At 43.6% G+C, this 13,867-nt stretch overlaps 1 long non-coding RNA gene across 1 annotated transcript in view; it reads left to right on the top strand.

The window, feature by feature from the left end:
* Positions 1–13,867, top strand: part of LOC122688586 — a 40,984-nt gene that overhangs the window by 14,216 nt on the left and 12,901 nt on the right. Inside the window, exon 2 of the long non-coding RNA XR_006339514.1 lies at positions 6,932–7,009. This is a non-coding gene — a long non-coding RNA (uncharacterized LOC122688586). The remainder of the gene's footprint in view (positions 1–6,931; positions 7,010–13,867) is intronic.

The following is a 13,867-nucleotide window of genomic DNA, read 5'->3' as shown; positions in this document are numbered from 1 at the left end:
CCCCCCCACATGCTTAGTGGATTCTCTTCCTGTTCTCTCTGGCCCCTTCTGAGCTCCTTTCTTATATTGCCGAGGCCTCTTCAGTGCCTGTTTCCTTCCCTTCTTTCTTCTTTCCTTCTTGTCACAAACTGCTGTGAGTGCCTGTGATGTGCACAGCCCTTCTAGGCAATGGGATAGAAACTAGATAAATAGCATATTTATCTAGGGCTTCCCTGGTGGCTCAGACAGTAAAGAATCTACCTGCAATGCGGGAGATGTGGATTCGATCCCTGGGTTGGGAAGATCCCCTGGAGGAGTGCATGGCAACCCACTCTAGTATTCTTACCTGAAGAATCTCCACCAACAGAGCAGGCTGGTGGGCTACAGTCTATGGGGTTGCAAAGAGTCGGACACAGCTGAGCAACTAAACATACAGCACAAATAGCATATAATCCTTGGTCTCAAGACTCTACAGTCCAGCATGTGAGATAATATAGACACAGATAAATGTGACACAAGCCAGAGCAGAATGGACAGTGTAAGTGAAGTAGAAACAAGGTCCAGTAGAGAAGGAGGATATCTTTAACCCAGGAGATGTAACTAGAGTGGGTAGGATTTTAACTTGGACAGAGTTGGGCAGGAAGGAAGACATTCAGGTTGAAATGAGAAAGCTTAAACAAAATGTTGGAGCCAGGAACAAGGATCAGCCCGTCTGATTGGAATGTAGGTTGGAATTATCTCTGGAGAGGCACACTGAGGCTAGATCATAGATGGTTTTATAGGCAAGGCTGAGAGGTCTGGACTTTAAAAAACAACAGGGAAACTGTATAGATTTTGAGTTGGTGGATAGTATGGTCAGAACCATGCTTTGGAACAATTAATCTGTAGGTGGAGTGTAGAGTGGGTTGGAAGGAGGAAACAGAGGTGGATGGCTCAGGTGGGAGGTTGTAGATGTCTGGACAGTGGACAGTGGTGGGAATTGGAAGGAGGCCAGTGAATAAAAGAGATCTTGGGGAACTGGCATCTGGTGACTCATCGAGGTGGGGTTGAGGAAGACAGAGGAGCTCAGGGTGATTGGAATTCCAGCTAGGGTGTGATGAATAGAGGTCGGGAGAGAGGATGTTATTTGGGGGGGGAGTGATGCTCTTTAGAGAAAGTCTGAAGGCTTATCCTTTTATGTTTTCAAAGTTTGTGTGTTGGTTGCACCTGCCTTGTGGGCTTTTGTGTGGAACAGGGTGTCTGATGATATCCCATTACTGATGTCACCGGGTGACTCCATCTACATGCACATCTATTTTTTTTTTTTTTAACATACACATGGTTAGAAGATAAGTATCAGAGGTGGCAAAACCTGGCGGGCCAGAAAAAGAAATGTAGATCTCAAGATGCTTCTTATATCCTTATATTTCTGAGGCCTCTGACTGGGTCTGATTTGGAGGTCAGTTTCTGGGGTAGGACACTGCCAGGTCAAAGCTAATCAATATGTGGATATTGGACACCAATTAGAGGCAGGTACTGTGCTAAGAGTTACGGGAGAAAAGGCAGAAGGAAAGAAGAGGCTGTCTTAGGAAACTTAAATAACTTCAATCCACATCTCTAGTGTAGTAACAGTTTAATAGTCTATAACTTTTATGGTCACAGATGAATTTACAAAAAACAAGGAGTTGATGGCATCTGCCCTTCCTTAGACCCGCAGAATCAGAATCACCAGGTTTGAGGCCCAAAGGACAGAGGAGGGAGTCATTTCAAACCAGTGTGCCCCAGGAAAGCTTTGCAGAAGAGATGGAATCCTGTTTGCAGAGGGGCTACAGTGCCACATCGTTCACCTCCTGGATGGACACACTTTTGGGAAGTCCTACCCAAATGCCTGAAGTTGAAATAATTTCAGGGCCCTTTAACTGCAAACAATCTTTAGCAGACCACTGAAAATAACTTGCTCTAAACTTGTGCCTTTATTTGTAAATTGTGCTGCAGTCGTTTTTGAGGAAACAGGCACTCTTGCATCCAGACCTTTACTCCTACAATATTATAAGAGTTATTTTGCTGAGTGTTCTGGTCTTCCTTTGTTTGTTTATTTAAATTTTTATCTATTTATTTGGCTGTGCCAGGTCTTAGTTACAGCACATGGGATCTTTAGTTGCGGCATGCGAACTCTTAGTTGCAGCATGTGGGATCTAGTTCCCTGGCCAGAGATTGAATAGCAACTCCTGCATTGGGAACATGGAGTCTTAACCACTGGACCACCATGGAAGTTCCCTGGTCTGCCTTTGAGTGTTCAACTTTGGTTCCTGAGTGAGGCTCAAGGCTGGCCCCTGGTACACTTCACTACGGGCAAAGTTTATCTTCAGATCCATTTTCTCTTTTTTTTCTTGACCTCAGGTCACTTTTCTGGCTTTTTAGTTATACACTGGTGGCTCCTTTCAAATACTGCTATTCCATGACTAGATCCTTTGGTGGACATTTACTGGTAGGATGCAAGTGAGTACAGATGGACAGGCCTGTGGTGAATGAAATACAAAATTTATTTGAAAGTTTTCTTGAATCCATAATTTGTTTTGGGGTTTATGGGTGTATGTGTGTGTTTAAGCATGTTCTCCATCAACAGACACTAAGGGCATGACCAGCTTTCATCTGGTGGCTCATGAAACTTTGTGGTTGTTAAAAGTGATTTTCTGGTTTGGCAGAGAAAAGGCAGCTTGGAGGGAGCAGAGTTTTTGTCTGTACCTGGAGCTTACCCCTGCTTGAACTGCCAGGGAGAGAGCTTGGGAGATAAGCAGAGTGCAATGGGATGAAAGGAATATTTCTCCATATGCTAGTACCACTTGGCTTGCGGCAGGGAGCTACCAACTAAGAACCAGCCAAGTAAGAAGGCTGTTATTTGGGAAGCAGCTTCCAGGTCCTGGAAATCTATCCCCCATCCTGGGTGGGAATACCTTACGGAAACTCCTGGAAGGGTGTATATTGAATTCTGCCCAGGCCCCTACATACCAGGTACTACTACTACTAGGTACTAATTCGACCACTAGATAAGTTGATTAGAATCACTAGGTAAGTTAATTAGAATCACTGGTATGTAAAATTCAGATCCCTGGGCCTCAACTTTGGTGTTTCTGATTTGGTAAGACTGAAATGAGGTCTTTGGTGTTTGTATTTTTAAAAAATGCTCTAGGTGATTCTGATGTCGGCCAGAGTCAAGACAGAAGACTACTAAGAAAGGACACAAATACCCTATTAAAAGGTTTTTTGTTTGTGAAGTGCTCACTAATGCATGAACAGCGTCATGGTGAGGCTTCTGCGGTTATATTTTCATGCCCCTCTTCTTTCTTCTCACACCCACCCTGGTAGATAGATCCCTATTTCAAAAAACGGATGAATTAGGGCCCAGGGAAGTGAAACCAGTGTGCCGGCTGGGGACTGGCAGTTGGAACCTCAATGTACAAATGAAACTGGGGAACACTGGGTGTGACAAGCTCCTGAGGAGGTATAAACAGTTGTGACCTTGAGCCCACCACTGCGACTGGCAAGCATAAAGCAGGCGCTTGCCCCAAAGTAGGAAACTGATGCTGCTGGAATCAGGGGAGGGGAAGTGTTCTTTAAGAAGGTTCTGACACACCCAGTTCCTCCATCCATCCAGACTACCTTGAGCAAACGAGATGAATCAGCTTTCGTGCTTGGGCTCTGGAGTTAAATGATGTGAATTTACTAACCAAGCAATTCTGGGCAAATTACCTGATGTTTTGGGACCTTGGTTTCCTCATCAAAATGATGATAATGCAAAGTGGTGCCTACCTCTTGCTCATGAGTCCAGCCATCAACATCAACCTGCGACACACCTGCCCTGTGCTGGACCTGGGCTGAGGATACCATTCTCTAGCAGCCAATAGAAGCCCGTGTTGAGGACGCGGGAGAAGGAAGAGAAGGGCATCAGAAGCTCACATCATTCTTTATGTGAAGGAGTGTAGGACCAGGGAAGCAGATGTTTGCATGTTCTCTCTTGTACCCCATAGCAGGGGGCACCTCACTGGATGCCTCCAGAGGCTGATGGGGAGCAGGAAGATGGCAACCACCATTTCTTATGGCTGCTCCAGTGTGTGGGTGACAACATGCTGCTTCTAAGGCAGCAGTTCACCCCAACATCTCCTACCTGGTCCTTGAGGGGTGACTCTCTCGTTAGAAGTGTGTGTGTGTTAAGTTGCTCCAGTCATGTCCAACTCTTTGTGACCTCATGGACTGTAGTCTGCCAGGCTCCCCTATCCATGGGATTCTCCAGGCAAGAATACTGGAGTGGGTTGCCATGTCTTCCTCCAGGGGATCTTCCTGACCCCATGGACTGAACCTGTGTCTCTTATGTCTCCTGCATTGGTAGGCGGGCTCTTTACCACTAGTACCACCTGGGAGGTTGGTCACATGGATCCCAAGGAACACAGAACTTGGGTTGAAATGCCACTTAGAAATTCAAATCTGCTTGCAGATGGACCTCAAGAATGGGATGCTGTCTCTAGTGAGGCTAATCACGTTAACTCTCTGCATCCATGTGGGGTTGTCGTTGCCTTCCGTGCAATGACATCTCAGACCACAGGATGTTTAGGTCTCTAAATCAAGAACCTCCAGGTGACCTTACCTTGGGGAGAGGCAGAACAATTATGAACCTGTTCAAGGCTCTTCCTTAGAGATGAGTCAGACTTTTCTACTATGAGTCTACTCTAGGTTGGAATTGATATCACCAGCAACAGTCCAGGACTGCCTAACAGCTAGGCGTCCATAGCAATATGCTTTCTCTCTCCTCCAGCCTCTCATTGTCCTGGCATTTTCTCTAGGTTAATGTCTTGCTAGAATGGCATGAGTTGGCATAGAATATCTGCGGGGTTTTACTTAGTATATGGCTGCCCACAAGGTAATGCTTCAGCCTTGGATGTTGGGGGGGGAGCATATTTAATATCCCTAATCCCACTGTTTTAGGATTCTTTGTTCCTCCTTCACACCTCCCCTCTCCCAGACAAACTATTTTGCTCTTTGATTTTGATCATTCTGTGGATGAGCCACGAAGACAGCAGAAACCGAGCCCTCTCTGCCGTTGATAATTATAGTTCTTCTTCTCGGAACTCCTTTCTTTTCGTAAATGCCTACCAGGTGCCCCCAAGTGAAAGATACTCTGTTTGTTTGGTAAAGGCATCCAGATATGAGGACTCAGAACCATCAGCTCCCCACAGAGAAGTGGTTTCCTCAGTCCCGGTTACCACATTAAAATGTTCACCCTGGCCCACTAGCTGAATGAGTCAGTGGTCCTTTCAGAATTTCAGAATTCCCTTTAGCACAGTGTTTCAAAGAAGTCTGTGATTGAGATTGCAATTCATTGTTTTTTGTCACTGCAGCTGACTATTTTGCATTTTCCTAAGGTGAAACTCAGCCTGTCTTTTCAGGTGTTCAACGCTTCAAAATTGAGAAGGGAGGAGAACCCCAGCTACCACTGGGAAGCCTGAAAGCTTTCTTTGCAAGTGTAGGAAAAATGCTTCTCAAAATCAGATTCTAAAACTGAGCTAAGTAGTTTGCCGTGCACAGCTTTCTCCCAGTTTGAGTTTTCCCTAATTCTCTTATTTTTAAAGAGCAACACACCTTACTTCTGGCCAGTCACCATCATGCATTTAACCTCCCTGACCACCCAGAGTCTGGCCTTATCTGACTTACCCAACAGCACCTTCCTGGTCCTCTTCATCCAGGATGACTACTCCATTACTGAGCGTGTCCTCACTGACTTCTCACCAGCATAGACTGGGGTGGTTTTTCTATGGGGAAGCTGTTATCCATCCATTTCTGGGCCCCCTTCTGCATTTATTCACATCCTTCCTGTTTTTAGAGCCTATTTCCAATCCCGTTTGATGACTAAAAGGTTTTCAGTTGACATTCAGTTTTTTTTTTCCCCCAGACATTTACTGAGTACCATCTATGTTCCAGGCACCCGACATGGGAATACCCAAGTCTGATCAGGAATTTGTTCTCAAAGGGCTCACAGGGACCCAGACAAGTGCACAGGAACTTAGAATCCAACCTGAACCAAACCCAGGAAGGCTTCCTGAAAGAGGCAATATCAAAATGAAGACAAAAATCACATTTAGAATGAATGAATAATAAAGTCCTAATATATAGCACAGGGAACTATATTCAATTTCCTGTGATAAACCATAATGGAAAAGAATGTTAATAAAGGAATATATACAAATGAATACAAAACCATTATGTCAACAAAGTGAAGAGAGTAAAGAAGAAAGCATTTCGCTTTTCATTGTATGAGATGCTATTGAGCACCTACTTTGCTTTCATCTGTATTGTTTCTATGCCTAATGTGTATAGGTTGCTACCTTTAAGATTTTATGATTTCTTGAGGGCAAGAGTCTATGGTATGAAAGATGGGATGGATGAACCTATTTGTAGGAGAGGAATAGAAATGCATCGAAAATAGATGTGTGGAGTTGGGGTGGGATGTGGAGTGGGATGAATTAGAAGACTGGGATTGACATGTATCCAATACCTGCTGTACAGTGCTCTGTGATGACCTAGAGGAGTGGGATGGGGGGATGATGAGAGGGAAGTCCAAGAGGGAGGGGATATGTGTATACATATAATAGATTCACATTGTCGTATAGCAGAAACTAACACAATGTTTAAAGCAACTATAGTGAAAGTGAAAGTTGTTCAGTCATATCCGACTCTTTTGTGACCCCATGGACTATACAGTCCATGGAATTCTCCAGGCCAGAATACTGGAGTGGGTAGCCTTTCCCTTCTCCAGGGGATCTTTCCAATGGAGGGATCAAACCAGGTCTCCTGCATTGCAGGCAGATTCTTTACCAGCTGAGCCACCAGGGAAGCCCAAGAATACTGGAGTGGGTAGCCTATCCCTTCTCCGACAGATATTCCTGACCCAGGAATCAACCCGGGGTCTCTTTCACTGCAGGTGGATTCTTTACCAGCTGAGCTCCCAGAGAAGGCCCGAAGGAACTATACCCCAGTTTTGAAAAAAAAGAAGTCTATGGTATGTTTTCACTTATCCTTTTTGGGGTTTAGCACAATGCTGAATGCTTGGCAAGGGTGGAAAGTAGTGTCTATTATGCCTACTCTGTGCCCACCAAGTTGTGTGCAGGTGGTTGTTTAAGTTACTGTGTTATGCAAAGGAATCAGAGATAGTGTGTCTAGCGCAACACCTGCAGCTTGGAAATCAGGATGCTGAGTAGTTGTGTGTGTTTGGTTGAATCTCTGAATTTCCTATGGGCCTGGATTTCTTCATCTGTGGAATCATGAGATTGCACTCCTGTGTCTTCCAGCTCTGTGACCTGCTTTTGCCTGTGGCCTCTTGGGGCAATCTTGTTGTCGTTACATCAGTGCAAAGACAACTGCAAAAGACAGTTCAGGAAACCCAATGTGGAAATGAAACCACAACCCCGGGTGCTTCAGTGCTTCCTTAGCACTGAAGCACCCAGGAAAGGATGCCCCTGAGAAATGACCCCGACATGGGGTCAGCGCCTCCCTCCCCTCCTCTGTGCCTGGTGCTGGACATGCTCAGCATGAGCTGCCCACCAGGGAGGAACCGTGTTTGCATGGGTTTTGTTCTGTGGGGCCAGTGGAGCATCAACACCTGCGGTCTTGTAACCTAGGCTACAGAAATAGCAAGTGCGTGCACAAAGGTGAGTTGATGAGATAGATGGTACTGGGTACTGACGCTGGCAGCAGAGCTTTGGTGCTAAAAACACCTAGTTCAGGACATCATGTACTAATTCAAGGGCTGGCCCCCCTTCTCTCTCTCTCTCAAACTTTTCAAAACAGGAAGAAAAAGTTTTGTTAACTGCAGACACCAATAACATATGTCCTTCTAGAGAAATCTTTCTGGAAGCCATCCAAGAGAGCTACCTTCACTAAGGGGATGGTAATCACATGTTTTTTTTTTTTTTTTCCTCTTTACTTTGAACTTCTGGTAGCGTTTTGGAAGGTTGGCACAAGGCCATCTGAAACCACACTGGGGTGTTAGGTAATCATGTTCTCATTAAAATGCTGCTCTGTGGTTTAATTTTCAACGGTTTATTTGCAGCTTGGCAACACACATACTATATTTTTGAGGCAAAGAGAGACTTTGTTTACAGGCAAAAAGGCGGGAAGATGGGCTGCCTGTAAGATACTTCCTTGTGGGTTTCCAGAAAACTAGCAGCCTCCGTCATTCTAGAGAAGGCAAACTGAGTGTGTAGCAGTTACAGGGTTTTCTAGAGATTGATGACATTCAATTGACCTTGGGGACAAATATCTTAAAGCATCCTAAGACAGTTAAGATAGAAAGTATCAAGTAGTTTCTCATAACCATTTGTCCACTTAGTCACTGAGTTGAGCACTTGCATTGACTGTCTAGCAAACAGTAGCCACTGGATTAGGCCCTAAGGACCCAGAGATAGGAGCCACTGCCCATAAGGATGTCACCACCAGCTGGGGTGCGCAGTGTAACTGGGCATGCAGCCCAGGAGGGCGGGTGAGTTCTGTCTCTTCTCATCTTCGTGCATGCATGCTGCGTTGCTTCAGTCCTGTCCGACTCTTTGTGGTCCCATGGACTGTAGCCCGCTAGGCTCCTCTGTCCATGGGATTCTCCAGGCAAGAATACTAGAGTGGGTTGCCATACGCTCCTTCAGCGGATCTCCCCGACCCATGGACTGAACCCCAGTCTTCTGAGGCTCCTGCATTGCAGGCAGATTCTTTACTGCTCAGCCACTGGGGAAGCCCTCTTCTCATCATAACCTCTGAGGAATTCCCACTTGGGGCCCTTTGAATTTTATCAGTACAGACAGCAAACTCAGGCCTAGGGTTCTCTCTCTCTCTCTTTTTTTTCCTTAAGGGGATAATTAAGCCTCCAAATGCTCGCATTAGTCAGTCTTCTAGGAACTGCCTCCAACTCTTCCTTTCTCTGTGCTGCCGACCTGTTCCCACCTGACCAACTCCGGCTCTGTGACCTCGACTGGTCCTTGACTCGGCCACTCTGGCTCTGCTGTTTGCACATTCCCAGTGGTTAGACTCTTGGCTTCCTTTCTGTTTCTTCCATTTGACTCTTGGCTTCCCTGAGGCCTTACAGAAACTGGGCTGGCCCCTGTGATATGCTTTCAGAGACACAGGCAGAAAAGTGCCCGAGATGCTATCCACATATGATGAAGATTGCCCCAGGTAAACGGGACAGACCAATTTGACTCGGTCTGACTCAAGCATTTCAGACCAGACCTCTTCTAGTAATCATAGGTGAAAACTCTACCTTTTCCAGAAATGGGTGAAAAAGAAATTCATCTTTGGTTCCCCCCCACCCCAACTTTCTTCCTCTTTCCTTCCCGTCTGCTCTCACGCTTTTAAACCCTTTCTCTTTCTCTCTCTTTGGTTTGGCAGTGTTATTGTATGCATATTAATGGAGAAAGTTGCACAGTTACTTTTGGCATTTATTTTGAGGGATTCAGGTTTTCACAAAGCACTTATCACTGGTTGAAATTTAGATGTGCCTTGTTTTTCCTCTTTTAATTTTTAAATATTTGACTTAATTGAAACACTCAGCAGGAGTCTTTAAAAACTTTTAAAAATCATTGTGAAAGTTTTGGATTTAATCAAAACCCCTCTCATTGGTGAACATTTTTGAGACAAGTCAAATTTTCTGACACTTCACTGGAGGTATTTTATATGCCCCAAAAAGTAAGTATGGAGTGAACTGGACTGATTTCATGTTAGTTTCTCAAAACATTGAGATTAAAGCAGGTAAAAATCAGTGTGGTTTTTTTCGTGAGGGTTTCACTTTGACTTTCAGCCTTGAATCTGATAGTTTGATGAACCAGAAATGCAAAGTGAAACTTGGGAGTGTGAGTGCGTATCACAGCACGCAGACTTCTATGAATGGGAGCTGAGTTCCCGTAGAGTTTCTTATCAGCGTTTACCGTTTGTGAGATGTCACCTTCTACTCTTCATAGAAAACACGGTCCCTTACCTTGAAAGGAACTTACTTAAAAATTAAATGTATCGTCAACCAACCATTTAACAAGGTATTTTCTAGTTCTTTTCTTTAAAGTTCTGTGTTCATTGTTGTTTAGTGGCTCAGTCGTGTCCAATTCTTTGCAAGCCCATGGACTGTAGCCTGCCAGGCTCCTCTGCCCATGGGCTTTCCCAAGCAAAAATATTGCAGTGGGTTGCCATTCCCTTCTCCTAGGGATCTTCCTGACCCAGGGATCAAACCCATGTCTTCTTCATTGGCAGGGGGATTCTTCACCACACATATGGACTATTTCATTTAAACCAGAGGTGCTGAGACTTCCCTGTTGGTCCAGAGGTTAAGAATCTGCCTTCCAATGCAGAGGACACGACTTCTATCCCTGGTTGGGGATACCACAGGCCACGGGGCAACTAAGCCCAAGTGTTGCAACTAGAGAAAGCCCGCGCAACCACAACCAAGAAGAGCCTGAGTGCTTCAAAGAAGACCCAGTGCAGCCAAAAATGAAAAAAGGCAAAAACAGAAAATCAGAGTTGCCATCTTTGGAGAGTGGGTTGCAAGACCTTAGAGCTTCCTGCCCCGTCATCTGGAAGGTTGGAAGAAGGAGATTGTGAAAGGCTAGTGCTCTGCCTAGCTTTATTACCATGTTTGGATAAAGTGTCCCCCTGCCCACCTCCCTTTACTGTTTCCCAACCTCCTTAGGCTGTGGCGGCTCTGGAAAGCAATGAAAAGGACAGAGAATGCGGAAGGGAGACCCTGAGACACTGCAAATGCATTTTTCTGTCTTCCCACTTTTGAGTGCTTGGGCTCAAGGAAATCAATAAAATAGTGTAATGGAAGCCCACCCAGCAGATTGCTGTTGAGTGTACGTTCAGTGTCTCGAATGCTAAATACACTCAGACTCCTGAAAGTTTTGTATAAAAAGTGGAGAATGTACAGGTACAGAGGAACTTTTCTCATAATAGTTTAACCGGATTTTGTGTTCAAGGTAGATGTCTGAGTGTTTGCCTGTGAAATGAAAGGTGGCTTTTAGGTCCTAAAATCCCGCAGAATACCTGAGTTGGAAAGGGGCTCTATCAACTCTCCCCCTCACCCCAGTTGCTTGCTTACAGTTGTTAAAGTTTAGCCTAGGAGGGATCAGAATCAGTGATCGGATGGCAAGGTGCTATTGTGCTATCTCCCTGAGAGAGTTTACACATGCTCAGAATTTCAGATGTGATTGACAGAGGAGTGTGTGTGAATCAAACCCCTTGTTCTGTTTTGCACAAAGAATCCTTTCCCTTTGAAATCCAAGAAGGTCTCTTCTTCGGACCTGTGGAAGGAATTAGGTAGCAAATAACCATGAATATTTTCTAAAAATCCACTGAAAGTTTAATTGATGAAGCATTTATGGAGCACTTAGGAACTTTAGGACGACTTTCTTAACCTTAACCTATCTTCCAAATACAGCCACCTAATGCTAAGAAGTCACATTTTCTTCTCTAAATCCTCTGATCTGAACTTGGTTATTATTTAAACTTTAAATAAATGTATTTGTATCTAATTAGATGTTATTAAGAGAAAACGGACCCAGTGATCAAAGGTTTTCTTTCTTTGTCTGATAATAATTTGTACCACAATTCTGCATAGAAGTTAGTGACTCTGTGACAAAGATTTTGTGTTTGGCTTTCAGAAGTGGTTGTGCAAATATTCAGTCTGAAAGCCCTTTTAATGGCCCAAGATGGAGGAGTTGACAATCAGGAAAAGCCAGGTGGACCTGAGCTGGGATGAGTGGTTTCTTGGCAGGGAGCCCATTTCTCATGATGAAAGCTGGGAAAAGTTGCTTGGGGAGAGTAATCCAATGATATGAAAGGATTAGGCAGGCTTACATTTAGTGAACTGTAAACCATGAATCTGAATGGTGCACCTTGTCCCCGTGCAGACAGCTGCTTTGCTTGTAAAACAGAGTAACCAAAATTAAATAAGAGGAGAAACTAAAGAGAGAAAGAAAGTGGGTAGAAGGAAGCACCGGGTATTTCAAAATGATATTGCACACATACAAACTGAGTGTGTCAGCTGCAATTCCTGGTCAGCTCTAAAAGAAGACTCATTTCAGTAGAAAACAGCTCCCCAATACCACTCCAATGACAGGTGGAAACTTCTATCACCTTGAACCTGCACAGACTCCAAGTTCACCTTCCACCTCTGGCTCCTATCGGTCTAGCTGCTTAATTACTTCACCTCTGAATACTTAGCTATTAGTGACACTAATTAAAACCTGCCTTGCCCTTAGATGTATTATGAAGCTGTTTGTAAAATGCTGTGAAAGCAAATTGCTCCAAGAGCTATTAATTCTGGTAAAGGCCATGTCAGCTTCAGTTATGTGCTCATAAATGCAAACCCAACTGGTCAATAATCTCCAGGGATGGTCTAAATTGCACAGCTGGCTTTTTAGAAAATGTGTGTGGAGGAACATGAAAAGATTGCTGAAAATGCCTAAGTAAGGTTAGATAATAAATGGAATTGTACTGGGCAGGGGGAAGGAAGAACAAAGAGGTTATTATTGGGCATCAGATATATACTCTCTTGTACAAAGGGGCGATTTAGCTTGGTTTCATAAGGTATTTGGGAGGAGGTTACTGAAATATGGAGTCAATACAAAGCACAATAAGACGGATGAAACATGTTCTCAGCAGGGCCTGCTCCAGGTCCTTTTCTTTGCTGGCTGTCATCCTGTCATTCCCATCTGGAATAGCCAAGGACGTGATGTTAGAAGATGACTTTCAACCACCAGTTTGTTGGGCCTGTGGATTTTAACCTTAGGGCTTGTTCTCCAGAATGCTGTTTCACAAAATATAAACATCTGTATATATATATATATATATATATATATATATATAAAATATAAACATCTGTATATATATATATATATCTTACTTTAACTTTCAAATAGATAACAAAACAAACTCACTAGTAGGCATGGCTTTCTCTTATGGATGGATATATAGGTACATGATGGATAAATAGATGGATAGATGAATGAATGGATAGATAAGTGAGAAATTCATTCATTCACTTACTCAGCAAATATTTAGTAAGTCTGTACAATGTGCCTGGCATCATTCTAGGTAATAAGGGGGCAGGGGTGAGAAGACAAGGTCCTCGTACTCAGTGAACTTAAATTTTAGTCAAGACAACATGCTGCAAACAAATAGATACATAACATGATAATGACAATGAGGAATTATGAAGATAATAAAACAGGATAATATAATACAAATGAACAGAATAATTAGATAAACTTACAGCAACCCCCTCCCCCCCACCACCAGGGGTTCAGATAACTTAGTGTTGTGGTTCAGACTTGATTTTAACACTAGGATCTGTATCTTTTCAATTGAAAATGCATGTCCTATGGGGTAACCTCCATATTAAATAGAGGTAAAAGCGTATCTGCTGTAGCTGAAGGCTGTTTGTGTGTTTGTGTGCGCACGTGTGTGCACATGCACATGCTTGCATTTATGGAACTGTCAGACCCCTATCTGCCAACATAGGTAAATTACAATATATAGACTACAAATTGTCTTCATTATAGAATAAAAGAATAAAACAATATGTTAAAAATCAAATGATAATTGTCTTATTGGGTTGAGATGGATGATGTTGCTGGCAACCTCCCCTTAAGACATCTATAATTTGTTTGTATCAACCTCTTGAGTCATTGATTTGAGCTGCACCAAGTCACTTTCTTTACTTTGCTTTTTTCATCTTTTCTTATATTTTAATTTTGTTTCCTAATTTATTAAACAAGAAAACCCTGTCTTACAATTATGAAAGTTTGGGGAAAGGCACATGTATTTGCCTCTGGACATTTCAGTCATACACAGACCCAGTAATTATGATGCAGGCTCTCTCTGA

This window comes from Cervus elaphus, chromosome 33 (assembly GCF_910594005.1).
Source record: "Cervus elaphus chromosome 33, mCerEla1.1, whole genome shotgun sequence".
In the NCBI taxonomy this organism is placed as follows: domain Eukaryota; kingdom Metazoa; phylum Chordata; class Mammalia; order Artiodactyla; family Cervidae; genus Cervus; species Cervus elaphus.
Note: the sequence above shows the minus strand (reverse complement) of the source record. Positions and strands in the feature narration are given on the sequence as shown.